The sequence below is a fragment of the Carica papaya genome, chromosome 5 (assembly GCF_054855325.1).
Source record: "Carica papaya isolate Zhongbai chromosome 5, ASM5485532v1, whole genome shotgun sequence".
NCBI classification, from domain to species: Eukaryota; Viridiplantae; Streptophyta; class Magnoliopsida; order Brassicales; family Caricaceae; genus Carica; species Carica papaya.
Window position 1 is genome coordinate 31,616,818 of NC_142313.1, and position 12,713 is coordinate 31,629,530.

A 12,713-nucleotide genomic window follows, 5' to 3' on the forward strand; every position below is an offset into this window, starting at 1 on the left:
GCATATTTCTTGATATTAGAACGAGAAAGAGAGATGCAGAGTGCACACACAAGGAAACAAATGACGGGAGGTGGGATGGAAGGAGACAGAGTGTATGTATTTGCAGTGCAGAATGATACATGAGGGATCATACCAGCACAAATGGAACGGATTCTATCAGAACTCTGCAGTTAAGGGTGCTTGGGCGAGAAAAGAACTCGGATGGGTGACCTCCTGCGAAGTCCTTATATTTCACCCATTTTCTTGGGAGGTCGTCGTGTTGCACCCATCTTTTTGCAGATGATTCTTTCGACGTTACGCGCGAATTGATTTATGGTCCACAGGTTTATTCGCAAATGTGAGTCACGGCGCCGTGGCATTTTACTTGATATTAGAACGAGAACGGGAGGTGCAGTGCGCACGCAAAAGGAAACAAATGACGGGAGGAGGAAGAAAAGAGAAGGAGTGTATGTATTTGAAGCGCAAAATTAAACAAGTGGCATCATACCAACACTAATGCACTCGATCCCATCAGAACTTCGCAGTTAAGTGTGCTTGGGCGAGGGTAGTACTCGGATGCGTGACCTCTTGGGAAGTCTTCGTATCGCAACAATTTTTTTTCAGATATGTCGTTCGACGTTACGCGCTACTGGAACTATGGTCCGCTGGTTTATACGCAAATATGGGTCAAGAATCAGGGGCATTTTAATCGATATTGGAACGAGAAGGAGAGGTGCAGTGTGAACGCACAAGGAAATAAATGATGGGAGGGGAGAGGGAAGAAGGAGTGTATGTATTTTCAGCACGAAATTAAACAGGTGCGGTCACACCAGCACAAATGCACCGGATCCCATCAGAACTCCGCAGTTAAGTGTGCTTTGGCGAAAGTAGTACAATGATGGGTTACCTCATGGGAAGTTCTCGTGTTGCACCCATTTTCTTTTTTTCAGATGTGTCGTTCGACGTTACGCGCGACTTTAATTATGGTCCGCAGATTGATTCGCAAATGTGAGTAACAGCGCCGTGGCATTTTACTTGATATTTGAACGAGAACGAGAGGTGCAGTGTGCACGCACAAGGAAACAAATGACGGGAGGGGGAAGAAAGGAGAAGGAGTTTATGTATTTACAGCGCGAAATTAAACAGGTGCGATCATACCATCACTAATGCACCGGATCCCATCAGAACTCCGCAGTTAAGTGTGCTTGGGCGAGAGTAGTACTCGGATTGGAGACCTCTTGGGAAGTACTCGTGTCGCACTAATTATTTTTTAGGACGGGTCGTTTGATGTTACACGCGACTGGAACTAGGGTCCACTGGTTTATACGCAAATGTGAGTCAAGAAGCAGGGGCATTTTCATCGATATTAGAACGAGAAAGAGAGATGCAGAGTGCACGCACAAAGAAACAAATGACGGGAGGGGGAAGAAAAGAGAAGGAGTGTATGTATTTGCAGTGCGAAACTAAACTGGTGCAATCATACCAGCACTAAAGCCCCGGATCCCTTCAGAACTCCGCAGTTAAGTGTGCTTTGGCGAGAGTAGTACTCGGATGGGTGACCACCTAGGAAGCCCTCGTGTTGCACCTATTTTTTTTCGGATGGGTTGTTCGACGTTACGCGCGAATGGAATTATAAACCGCTGGTTCATTTGCAAAGGTGAGTCACGGTTCCGGGGCATATTACTTGATATTAGAACGAGAAAGAGAGATGCAGAGTGCACGCACAAGGAAACATATGACGGGAGGGGGAAGAAAGGAGAAAGAGTTTATGTATTTGCAGCGCGCACTTAAACGGGTGCGATCATACCAGCACTAATGCACTGGATCCCATCAGAACTCCGCAGTTAAGTGTGCTTTGGCGAGAGTAGTACTCGGATGGGTGACCTCCTGGGAAGTCCTCGTGTCGCACCAATTTTTTTTCAGATGGGTCGTTCGACGTTACGGGCGACTGGAACTAGGGTCCGCTGGTTTATACGCAAATGTGAGTCAAGAAGCAGGGGCATTTTAATCGATATTAAAACGAGAAGGAGAGGTGCAGTGTGAACGCACAAAGAAACAATTGATGGGAGGGGGAGGGAAGGAGAAGGAGTGTATGTATTTTCAGCACGAAATAAAACAGGTGCGATCATACAAGCACTAATGCAACGGATTCTATCAAAACTCCGTAGGTAAGGGTGCTTGGGCGAGAGTAGTACTAGCATGGGTTACCTCCTGCGAAGTCCTTATATTTCACCCATTTTCTTGGAAGTCCTCGTGTTGCACCCATTTTTTTGCAGATGATTCTTTCGATGTTACGCGCGATATGAATTATGGTCCTCAGGTTTATTCGCAAATGTGAGTCAGACGCTGTAGAATTTTACTTGATATTAGAATGAGAACGGGAGGTGCAGTGCGCACGCACATGGAAACAAATGACGGGAGGAGAATGAAAGGGGAATGACTTTATGTATTTGCAGCGCAAAATTAAACAGGTGCGATCATACCAGCACTAATGCACCGGATCCCATCAAAACTCCGCAATTATGTGTGCTCGGGCGAGATTAGTGCTCGGATGGGTGACCTCCTGCGAAGTCCTTATATTTCACCCATTTTCTTGGGAGGTTCTCGTGTTGCACCCATCTTTTTGCAGATGATTCTTTCGACGTTACGCGCGACATGATTTATGGTCCGCAGGTTTAATTGCAAATGTGAGTCACGGCACCGTGGCATTTTACTTGATATTAGAACGAGTACGAGAGGTGCAGTGCGCACCTACCAGGAAACAAATGACGGGAGGAGGAGGAAAAGAGAAGGAGTGTATGTATTTGAAGCGCAAAATTAAACAAGTGGCATCATACCAGCACTAATGCACTGGATCCCATCAGAACTCTGCAGTTAAGTGTGCTCGGGCGAGAGTAGTGCTCGGATGGGTGACCTCTTGGGAAGTCCTCGTATCGCAACAATTTTTTTTCAGATGGGTCGTTCGACGTTACGCGTGACTGGAACTATGGTCCGCTGGTTTCTACGCAAATGTGAGTCAAGAAAAAGGGGCATTTTAATCGATATTAGAACGAGAAAAAGAGGTGCAGTGTGAACGCACAAGGAAACAAATGATGGGAGGGGGGAGGGAAGAAGGAGTGTATGTATTTTCAGCAGGAAATTAAACAGGTGCGGTCACACCAGCACAAATGCACCGGATCCCTTCAGAACTCCACAGTTAAGTGTGCTTTGGCGAAAGTAGTACAATGATGGGTTACCTTCTGGAAAGTTCTCGTGTTGCACCCATTTTCTTTTTTTCAGATGTGCCGTTCGACGTTACGTGCGACTTTAATTATGGTCCGCAGATTTATTCGCAAATGTGAGTCACGGCGCCGTGGTATTTTACTTGATATTTGAACGAGAACGAGAGGTGCAGTGCGCACGAACAAGGAAACAAATGACGGGAGGAGGAAGAAAAGAGAAGAAGTGTATGTATTTGAAGCGCAAAATTAAACAAGTGGCATCATACCAGCACTAATGCATTGGATCCCATCAGAATTCTGCAGTTAACTATGCTTGGGCGAGAGTAGTGCTCGGATGGGTGACCTCTTGGGAAGTCCTCGTATCGCAACAATTTTTTTTCAGATGGGTCGTTCGACATTACGTGCAACTGGAACTATGGTCCGCTGGTTTATACGCAAATGTGAGTCAAGAATTAGGGGCATTTTAATCGATATTAGAACGAGAAGGAGAGGTGCAGTGTGAACGCACAAGGAAACAAATGATGGGAGGGGGGAGGGAAGAAGGAGTGTATGTATTTTCAGCAGGAAATTAAACAGGTGCGGTCACACCAGCACAAATGCACCGGATCCCATCAGAACTCCGCAGTTAAGTGTGCTTTGGCGAAAGTAGTACAATGATGGGTTACCTTATGGGAAGTTCTCGTGTTGCACCCATTTTTTTTTTTTCAGATGTGCCGTTCGACGTTACGCGCGACTTTAATTATGGTCCGCAGATTTATTCGCAAATGTGAGTCACGGCGCCGTGGCATTTTACTTGATATTTGAACGAGAACGAGAGGTGCAGTGCGCACGCACAAGGAAACAAATGACGGGAGGGGGAAGAAAGGGGAATGAGTTTATGTATTTGCAGCGCGAAATTAAACTGGTGCGATCATACCAGTACTAATGCACCGGATCCCATCAGAACTCCGCAGTGAAGTGTGCTTGGGCGAGATTAGTACTCGGATAGGTGACCTCCTGGGAAGTCCTCGTGTCGCACCAATTTTTTTTCAGACGGGTCGTTTGACGTTACGCGCTTTTGGAACTAGTGTCCGCTGGTTTATACGCAAATGTGAGTCATGAAGCAGGGGCATTTTAATCGATATTAGAACGAGAATGAGAGGTGAAGTGTGAACGCACAAGGAAACAAATGACGGGAGGGGGAAGAAAGGAGAAGGATTGTATGTATTTGCAGCGCGAAATTAAACAGGTTCGATCATACCAGCACTAATGCAACGGATTCTATCAGAACTCCGCAGTTAAGTGTGCTTGGGCGAAAGTAGCACTCGGATGGGTGACCACTTGGGAAGCCCTCGTGTTGCACCTATTTTTTTTCGGATGGGTTGTTCGACGTTACGCGCGAATAGAATTATAAACTGCTGGTTCATTTGCAAAGGTGAGTCACGGTGTCGGGGCATATTACTTTATATTAGAACGAGAAAGAGAGATGCAGAGTGCACGCACAAGGAAACAAATGACGGGGGGGGATGGGAGGAGAAAGAGTGTATGTATTTGCAGTGCAGAATGAAACATGAGGGATCATACCAGCACTAATGCAACGGATTCTATCAGAACTCCGCAGTTAAGGGTGCTTGGGCGAGAAATGTACTCGGATGGGTGACCTCCTGCGAGGTCCTTATATTTCACCCATTTTCTTGGGAGGTCCTCGTGTTGCACCCATCTTTTTGCATATGATTCTTTCGACGTTACGCGCGACTTGATTTATGGTCTGCAGGTTTATTCGCAAATGTGAGTCACGGCGCCGTGGCATTTTACTTGATATTAGAACGAGTACAGGAGGTGCAGTGCGCACGCACAAGGAAACAAATGACGGGATGAGGAAGAAAAGAGAAGGAGTGTATGTATTTGAAGCGCAAAATTAAACAAGTGGCATCATACCAGCACTAATGCACTGGATCCCATCAGAAATCTGCAGTTAAGTGTGCTTGGTCGAGAGTAGTACTCGGATGGGTGACCTCTTTGGAAGTCCTCGTATCGTAACAATTTTTTTAAGATGGGTCGTTCGACGTTACGCGCGACTGGAACTATGGTCCGCTGGTTTATACGCAAATGTGAGTTAAGAATCAGGGGCATTTTAATCGATATTAGAACGAGAAGGAGAGTTGCAGTGTGAACGCACAAGGAAACAAATGTTGGGAGGGAGGGAGGGAAGAAGGAGTGTATGTATTTTCAGCACGAAATTAAACAGGTGCGGTCACACCAGCACAAATGCACTGGATCCCATCAGAACTCCGCAGTTAAGTGTGCTTTGGCGAAAGTAGTACAATGATGGGTTACCTCATGGGAAGTTCTCGTATTGCACCCTTTTTTTTTTTCAGATGTGCCGTTCGACATTACGCGCGACTTTAATTATGGTCCTCAGATTTATTCACAAATGTGAGTCACGGCGCCGTGGCATTTTACTTGATATTTGAACGAGAACGAGAGGTGCAGTGCGCACGCACAAGGAAAGAAATGACGGGAGGGGGAAGAAATGAGAAAAAGTTTATGTATTTGCAGCGCGAAATTAAACTGGTGCGATCATACCAGCACTAATGCACCGGATCCCATCAGAACTCCGCAGATAAGTGTGCTTGGGCGAGAGTAGTACTCGGATGGGTGACCTCCTGGGAAGTCCTCGTGTCGCACTAATTTTTTTTTCAGACGGGTTGTTCGACGTTACGCGCGACTGGAACTAGGGTCCACTGGTTTATACGCAAATGTGAGTCAAGAAGCAGGGGCATTTTAATCGATATTAGAACGAGAAGGAGAGGTGCAGTGTGAACGCACAAGGAAACAAATGATGGGAGGGGGGGAGGGAAGAAGGAGTGTATGTATTTTCAGTACAAAATTAAACAGGTGCGGTCACACCAGCACAAATGCACCGGATCCCATCAGAACTCCGTAGTTAAGTGTGCTTTGGCGAAAGTAGTATAATGATGGGTTACCTCCTGGGAAGTTCTCGTGTTGCACCCATTTTCTTTTTTTCAGATGTGCCGTTCGACGTTGCGCGCGACTTTAATTATGATCCGCAGATTTATTCGCAAATGTGAGTCACGGCGCCGTGGCATTTTACTTGATATTTGAACGAGAACGAGAGGTGCAGTGCGCACGCACAGGGAAACAAATGACGGGAGGGGGAAGAAAGGAGAAGGAGTTTATGTATTTGCAGCGCGAAATTAAACTGGTGCGATCATACCAGCACTTATGCACCGGATCCCATCAGAACTCCGCAGATAAGTGTGCTTGGGCGAGAGTAGTACTCGGATGGGTGACCTCCTGGGAAGTCCTCGTGTCACACTAATTTTTTTTTTCAGACGGGTCGTTCGACGTTACGCGCGACTGGAACTAGGGTCCACTGGTTTATACGCAAATGTGAGTCAAGAAGCAGGGGCATTTTAATCGATATTAGAACGAGAAGGAGAGATGCAGAGTGCACGCACAAGGAAACAAATGACGGGAGGAGGGATGGAGGGAAAAAAAGTGTATGTATTTGCAGCGCATAATGAAACATGAGCAATCATACTAGTACCAATGCAATGGATTCTATCAGAACTCCGCAAGTTTAGGGTGCTTGGGCGAGAGTAGCACTAGGATGGGTGACCTCCTGCGAAGTCCTTATATTTCACCCATTTTCTCAGGAAGTCCTCGTGTTGCACCCATTTTTTTGAAGATGATTCTTTCGACGATACGGGCGACTTGAATTATGGTCCTTAAGTTTATTCGCAAATGTGAGTCACGGCACTGTAGCATTTTACTTGATATTAGAACGAGCACGGGAGGTGCAGTGGGCACGCACAAGGAATTAAATGATGGGAGGGCGAAGAAAGAAGAAGGAGTTTATGTATTTGCAGCGCGGAATTAAACGGGTGCGATCATACCAGCATTAATGCATCAGATTCTATCAGAACTCCGCAGTTAAGTGTGCTTGGGCGAGAGTAGTACTCGGATGGGTAACCTCTTGGGAAGTCCTCGTGTCGCACATATTTTTTTTCAGACGGGTCGTTCGACGTTACGCGCGATTGGAACTAGGGTCCGGTGGTTTATACGCAAATATGAGTCAAGAAGAAGGGGCATTTTAATCGATATTAGAACGAGAAGAAGAGATGCAGAGTGCACGCACAAGGAAACAAATGACGGGAGGGGGGATGGAGGGAGAAAAAGTGTATGTATTTGTAGCGCAGAATGAAACATGAGCAATCATACCAGCGCCAATGCAACGGATTCTATCAGAACTCCGCAAGTTAAGGGTGCTTGGGCGAGAGTAGCACTAGGATGGGTGACCTCCAGCGTAGTCCTTATATTTCACCCATTTTCTTAGGAAGTCCTCGTGTTGCACCCATTTTTTTGCAGATGATTCTTTCGATGATACGCGCGACTTGAATTATGGTCCTCAGGTTTATTCGCAAATGTGAGTCACGGCACCGTAGCATTTTACTTGATATTAGAACGAGCACGGGAGGTGCAGTGCGCACGCACAAGGAAACAAATGACGGGAGGGGAAAGAAAGGAGAAGGAGTTTATGTATTTGCAGTGCAGAATTAAATGGGTGCGATCATACCAGCACTAATGAACCGGATCCCATCAGAACTCCGCAGTTAAGTGTGCTTGGGCGAGAGTAGTACTAGGATGGGTGACCTCCTGGGAAGTCCTCGTGTCGCACTAATTTTTTTTCAGACGGGTCGTTCGACGTTACGCGCGACTGGAACTAGGGTCCGCTAGTTTATACGCAAATGTGAGTGAAGATGCAGGGGCATTTTAATCGATATTAGAACGAGAAGGAGAGGTACAGTGTGAACGCACAATGAAACATTTGATGGGAGGGGGAGGGAAGGAGAAGGAGTGTATGTATTTTCAGCACGAAATGAAACATGAGGGATCATACCAGCACTAATGTAACGGATTCTATCAGAACTCCGTAGGTAAGGGTGCTTGGGCGAGAGTAGTACTACCATGGGTTACCTCCTGTGAAGTCTTTATATTTCACCCATTTTCTCGTTAAGTCCTCGTGTTGCACCCATTTTTTTGCAGATGATTCTTTCGACGTTACGCGCGACTTGAATTATGGTCCTCAGGTTTATTCGCAAATGTGAGTCACGGCGCCGTGGCATTTTACTTGATATTAGAACGAGAACGGGAGGTGCAGTGCGCACGCACAAGGAAACAAATGACGGGAGGTGGAAGAAAGGGGAATGAGTTTATGTATTTGCAGCGCAAAATTAAACAGGTGCGATCACACCAGCACTAATGCACCGGATCCCATCAGAACTCCACAGTTATGTGTGCTTTGGCGAGATTAGTACTCGGATGGGTGACTTCCCGGGAAGTCCTCGTGTCGCACCAATTTTTTTCAGACGGGTCGTTCGACGTTACACGCGTCTGGAACTAGGGTCTGCTTGTTTATACGCAAATGTGAGTCAAGAAGCAGGGGCATTTTAATCGATATTAGAACGAGAATGAGAGGTGAAGTGTGAACGCACAAGGAAACAAATGATGGGATGGGGAAGAAAGGAGGAGTGTATGTATTTGCAGCGCAAAATTAAACAGGTGTGATCATACCAGCACTAAAGCTCCGGATCCCATCAGAACTCTGCAGTTAAGTGTGCTTAGGCGAAAGTAGCACTCGGATGGGTGTCCACCTGGGAAGCCCTCGTGTTGCACCTATTTTTTTTTCGGATGGGTTGTTCGACGTTACGCGCGAATGGAATTATAAACCACTGGTTCATTTGCAAAGGTGAGTCACGGTGCAGGGGCATATTACTTGATATTAGAACGAGAAAGAGAGATGCAGAGTGCACGCACAAGGAAACAAATGACGGGAGGGGGAAGAAAGGAGAAGGAGTTTATGTATTTGCAGAGCGAAATTAAACAGGTGCGATCATACCAGCACTAATGCAACCGATCCCATCATAACTCCGCAGTTATGTGTGCTTGGGCGAAAGTAGTACTCGGATGGGTGACCACTTGGGAAGTCCTCGTGTTGCACCCATTTTTTTGCAGATGATTCTTTCGACGTTACGCGCGACTTGAATTTTGGTCATCAGGTTTATTCGCAAATGTGAGTCACGGCGTCGTAGGATTTTACTTGATATTAAAATGAGCACGGGAGGTGCAGTGTGCACGCACAAGGAAACAAATGACGGGAGGGGGAAGAGGAGTTTATGTATTTGCAGCGCGAAATTAAACGGGTGCGATCATACCAGCACTAATGCAACGGATCCCATCATAACTCTGCAGTTAAGTGTGCTTGGGCGAGAGTAGTACTTGGATGGGTGACCTCCTGGGAAGTTCTCGTGTCCCACAAAATTTTTTTCAGACGGGTCGTTCGATGTTGCGCGCAACCGGAACTATGGTCCACTTGTTTATACGCAAATGTGAGTCAAGAAGCAGGGGCATATTAATCGATATTAGAACGAGAAAAAGAGGTGCAGTGTGAACGCACAAGGAAACAAATGATGGGAGGGGGGAGGGAAGGAGAAGGAGTGTATGTATTTTCAGCACGAAATGAAACAGCTGCGATCATACCAGCACTAATGCAACAGATTCTATCAGAACTCCGTAGGTAAGGGTGCTTGGGCGAGAGTAGTACTAGCATGGGTTACCTCCTGCGAAGTTCTTATATTTCACCCATTTTCTTGTGAAGTCCTCGTGTCGCACCAATTTTTTTTCAGACGGGTCGTTCGACGTTACGCTCGTTTTGAACTAGGGTCCGCTGGTTTATACGCAAATATGAGTCAAAAAGCAAGGGCATTTTAATCGATATTAGAGCGAGAATGAGAGGTCAAGTGTGAACGCACAAGGAAACAAATGACGAGAGGGGGAAGAAAGGAGAAGGAGTGTATGTATTTGCAGCGCGAAACTAAACAGGTGCGATCATACCAGCACTAAAGCCCCGGATCCCATCAGAACCCCGCAGTTAAGTGTGCTTGGGCGAGAGTAGTACTCGGATGGGTGACCTCCTGCGAAGTCCTCGTATCGCAAAATTTTTTGTTTAGATGGGTCGTTCGACGTTACGCACGACTGGAACTATGGTCCGCTGGTTTATACGCAAATGTGAGTCAAGAATCAGAGACATTTTAATCGATATTAGAACGAGAAAGAGAGGTGCAGTGTGAACGCACAAGGAAACAAATGATGGGAGGGGGGAGGGAAGAGGGAGTGTATGTATTTTCAGCACGAAATTAAGCAGGTGCGGTCACACCAGCACAAATGCACCAGATCCCATTAGAACTCCGCAGTTAAGTATGCTTTGGCGAAAGTAGTACAATGATGGGTTACCTCCTGGGAAGTTCTCGTGTTGCACCCATTTTCTTTTTTTCAGATGTGCCGTTCGACGTTACGCGCGACTTTAATTATGGTCCGCAGATTTATTCGCAAATGTGAGTCACGGCGCCGTGGCATTTTACTTGATATTTGAACGAGAACGAGAGGTGCAGTGCGCAGGCACAAGGAAACAAATGACGGGAGGGGGAAGAAAGGAGATGGAGTTTATGTATTTGCAGCGCGAATTTAAACAGGTGCGATCATACCAACACTAATGCACCGGATCAAATCAGAACTCCTTAGTTAAGTGTGCTTGGGCGAGAGTCGTACTCGGATGGGTGAAATCCTGGGAAGTCCTCGTGTCGCACTAATTTTTTTTTTCAGACGGGTCGTTCGACGTTACGCGTGACTGGAACTAGGGTCCATTGGTTTATACGCAAATGTGAGTCAAGAAACAGGGGCATTTTAATCGATATTAGAACGAGAAGGAGAGATGCAGAGTGCACGCGCAAGGAAACAAATGACGGGAGGGGGGATGGAGGGAGAAAAAGTGTACGTATTTGCAGCGCAGAATGAAACATGAGCGATCATACCAGCACCAATGCAACGGATTCTATCAGAACTCCGCAAGTTAAGGGTGCTTGGGCGAGAGTAGCACTTGGATGGGTGACCTCCTGCGAAGTCCTTATATTTCACCCATTTTCTTAGGAAGTCCTCGTGTTGCACCCATTTTTTTGCAGATGATTCTTTCGACAATACGCGCGACTTGAATTATGATCCTCATGTTTATTCACAAATGTGAGTCACAGCACCGTAGCATTTTACTTGATATTAAAACGAGCACGGTAGGTGCAGTGCGCATGCACAAGGAAATAAATGACGGGAGGAGGAAGAAAAGAGAAGGAGTGTATGTATTTGAAGCACAAAATTAAACAAGTTGCATCATACCAGAACTAATGCACTGGATCCCATCAGAACTCTGCAGTTAAGGGTGCTTGGGCGAGAGTTGTGCTCGGATGGGTGACCTCTTGGAAGTCCTCATATCGCAAAAATTTTTTTTCAGATGGGTCGTTCGACGTTACGCGCTACTGGAACTATGGTCCGCTGGTTTATACGCAAATGTGAGTTAAGAAAAAAGGGCATTTTAATCGATATTAGAACGTGAAGGAGAGGTGCAGTGTGAACGCACAAGGAAACAAATGATGGGAGGTGGGGAGGGAAGAAGGAGTGTATGTATTTTCAGCACGAGATTAAACAAGTGCGGTCACACCAGCACAAATGCACCGGATCCCATCAGAACTCCGCAGGTAAGTATACTTTGGCAAAAGTCGTACAATGATGGGTTACCTCCTGGGAAGTTCTCGTGTTGCACCCATTTTCTTTTTTTCAGATTTGCCGTTCGACGTTACGCGCGACTTTAATTATGGTCCGCAGATTTATTCGCAAATGTGAGTCATGGCGCCGTGGCATTTTACTTGATATTTGAACGAGAACGAGAGGTGCAGTGCGCACGCACAAGGAAACAAATGACGGGAGGGGGAAGAAAGGAGAAGGAGTTTATGTATTTGCAGGCGAAATTAAACAGGTACGATCATACCAGCACTAATGCATCGGATGCCATCAGAACTCCGCAGTTAAGTGTGCTTGGTCGAGAGTAGCACTCGGATGGGCGACCTCTTGGGCAGTCCTCGTGTCGCACTAATTTTTTTTTCAGACGGGTCGTTCCACGTTACGCGCGACTGGAACTAGGGTCCACTGGTTTATACGCAATTGTGAGTCAAGAAGCAGGGGCATTTTAATCGATATTAGAACGAGAAGGAGAGGTGCAGTGTGAACGCACAAGGAAACAATTGATGGGATGGGGAGGGAAGGAGAAGGAGTGTATGTATTTTCAGCACGAAATGAAACAGGTGCGATCATACCAGCACTAATGCAACGGATTCTATCAGAACTCCGTAGGTAAGGGTTCTTGGGCGAGAGTAGTACTAACATGGGTTACCTCCTGCGAAGTCCTTATATTTCATCCATTTTCTTGTGAAGTCCTCGTGTCGAACCAATTTTTTTTCAGACGGGTCGTTCGACGTTACGCGCGTCTGGAACTAGGGTCCGCTGGTTTTTACGCAAATGTGAGTCAAGAAGCAGGGGCATTTTAATCGATATTAGAACGAGAATGAGAGGTGAAGTGTGAACGCACAAGGAAACAAATGACGGGAGTGGGAAGAAAGGAGAAGG

At 46.4% G+C, this 12,713-nt stretch overlaps 4 non-coding genes and 18 pseudogenes across 4 annotated transcripts; all 22 read left to right on the top strand.

The window, feature by feature from the left end:
* Positions 1–795: 795 nt before the first annotated feature.
* On the top strand, positions 796–914 carry LOC148264982 (5S ribosomal RNA; annotated as a pseudogene).
* A 209-nt stretch (positions 915–1,123) lies between these two features.
* On the top strand, positions 1,124–1,242 carry LOC148264983 (5S ribosomal RNA; annotated as a pseudogene).
* Positions 1,243–1,448: 206 nt separating this feature from the next.
* Positions 1,449–1,567, top strand: LOC148264984 (5S ribosomal RNA; annotated as a pseudogene).
* A 205-nt stretch (positions 1,568–1,772) lies between these two features.
* LOC148264985 (5S ribosomal RNA) lies at positions 1,773–1,891 on the top strand (annotated as a pseudogene).
* A 912-nt stretch (positions 1,892–2,803) lies between these two features.
* On the top strand, positions 2,804–2,921 carry LOC148264986 (5S ribosomal RNA; annotated as a pseudogene).
* A 203-nt stretch (positions 2,922–3,124) lies between these two features.
* On the top strand, positions 3,125–3,243 carry LOC148264987 (5S ribosomal RNA; annotated as a pseudogene).
* A 531-nt stretch (positions 3,244–3,774) lies between these two features.
* On the top strand, positions 3,775–3,893 carry LOC148264988 (5S ribosomal RNA; annotated as a pseudogene).
* A 209-nt stretch (positions 3,894–4,102) lies between these two features.
* Positions 4,103–4,221, top strand: LOC148264989 (5S ribosomal RNA). The gene has a single exon (XR_015820246.1). It is a non-coding gene; the product is annotated as a 5S ribosomal RNA (ribosomal RNA).
* Positions 4,222–4,426: 205 nt separating this feature from the next.
* On the top strand, positions 4,427–4,545 carry LOC148264990 (5S ribosomal RNA; annotated as a pseudogene).
* An 880-nt stretch (positions 4,546–5,425) lies between these two features.
* Positions 5,426–5,544, top strand: LOC148264991 (5S ribosomal RNA; annotated as a pseudogene).
* A 207-nt stretch (positions 5,545–5,751) lies between these two features.
* On the top strand, positions 5,752–5,870 carry LOC148264992 (5S ribosomal RNA). The gene has a single exon (XR_015820411.1). It is a non-coding gene; the product is annotated as a 5S ribosomal RNA (ribosomal RNA).
* A 205-nt stretch (positions 5,871–6,075) lies between these two features.
* On the top strand, positions 6,076–6,194 carry LOC148264993 (5S ribosomal RNA; annotated as a pseudogene).
* Positions 6,195–6,403: 209 nt separating this feature from the next.
* Positions 6,404–6,522, top strand: LOC148264994 (5S ribosomal RNA). The gene has a single exon (XR_015820440.1). It is a non-coding gene; the product is annotated as a 5S ribosomal RNA (ribosomal RNA).
* Positions 6,523–7,085: 563 nt separating this feature from the next.
* Positions 7,086–7,204, top strand: LOC148264995 (5S ribosomal RNA; annotated as a pseudogene).
* A 561-nt stretch (positions 7,205–7,765) lies between these two features.
* On the top strand, positions 7,766–7,884 carry LOC148264996 (5S ribosomal RNA). The gene has a single exon (XR_015819593.1). It is a non-coding gene; the product is annotated as a 5S ribosomal RNA (ribosomal RNA).
* Positions 7,885–8,443: 559 nt separating this feature from the next.
* On the top strand, positions 8,444–8,562 carry LOC148264997 (5S ribosomal RNA; annotated as a pseudogene).
* Positions 8,563–8,763: 201 nt separating this feature from the next.
* On the top strand, positions 8,764–8,882 carry LOC148264998 (5S ribosomal RNA; annotated as a pseudogene).
* Positions 8,883–9,088: 206 nt separating this feature from the next.
* LOC148264999 (5S ribosomal RNA) lies at positions 9,089–9,207 on the top strand (annotated as a pseudogene).
* A 197-nt stretch (positions 9,208–9,404) lies between these two features.
* Positions 9,405–9,523, top strand: LOC148265000 (5S ribosomal RNA; annotated as a pseudogene).
* A 560-nt stretch (positions 9,524–10,083) lies between these two features.
* Positions 10,084–10,202, top strand: LOC148265001 (5S ribosomal RNA; annotated as a pseudogene).
* A 203-nt stretch (positions 10,203–10,405) lies between these two features.
* LOC148265002 (5S ribosomal RNA) lies at positions 10,406–10,524 on the top strand (annotated as a pseudogene).
* Positions 10,525–12,064: 1,540 nt separating this feature from the next.
* Positions 12,065–12,183, top strand: LOC148265003 (5S ribosomal RNA; annotated as a pseudogene).
* Positions 12,184–12,713: the final 530 nt, after the last annotated feature.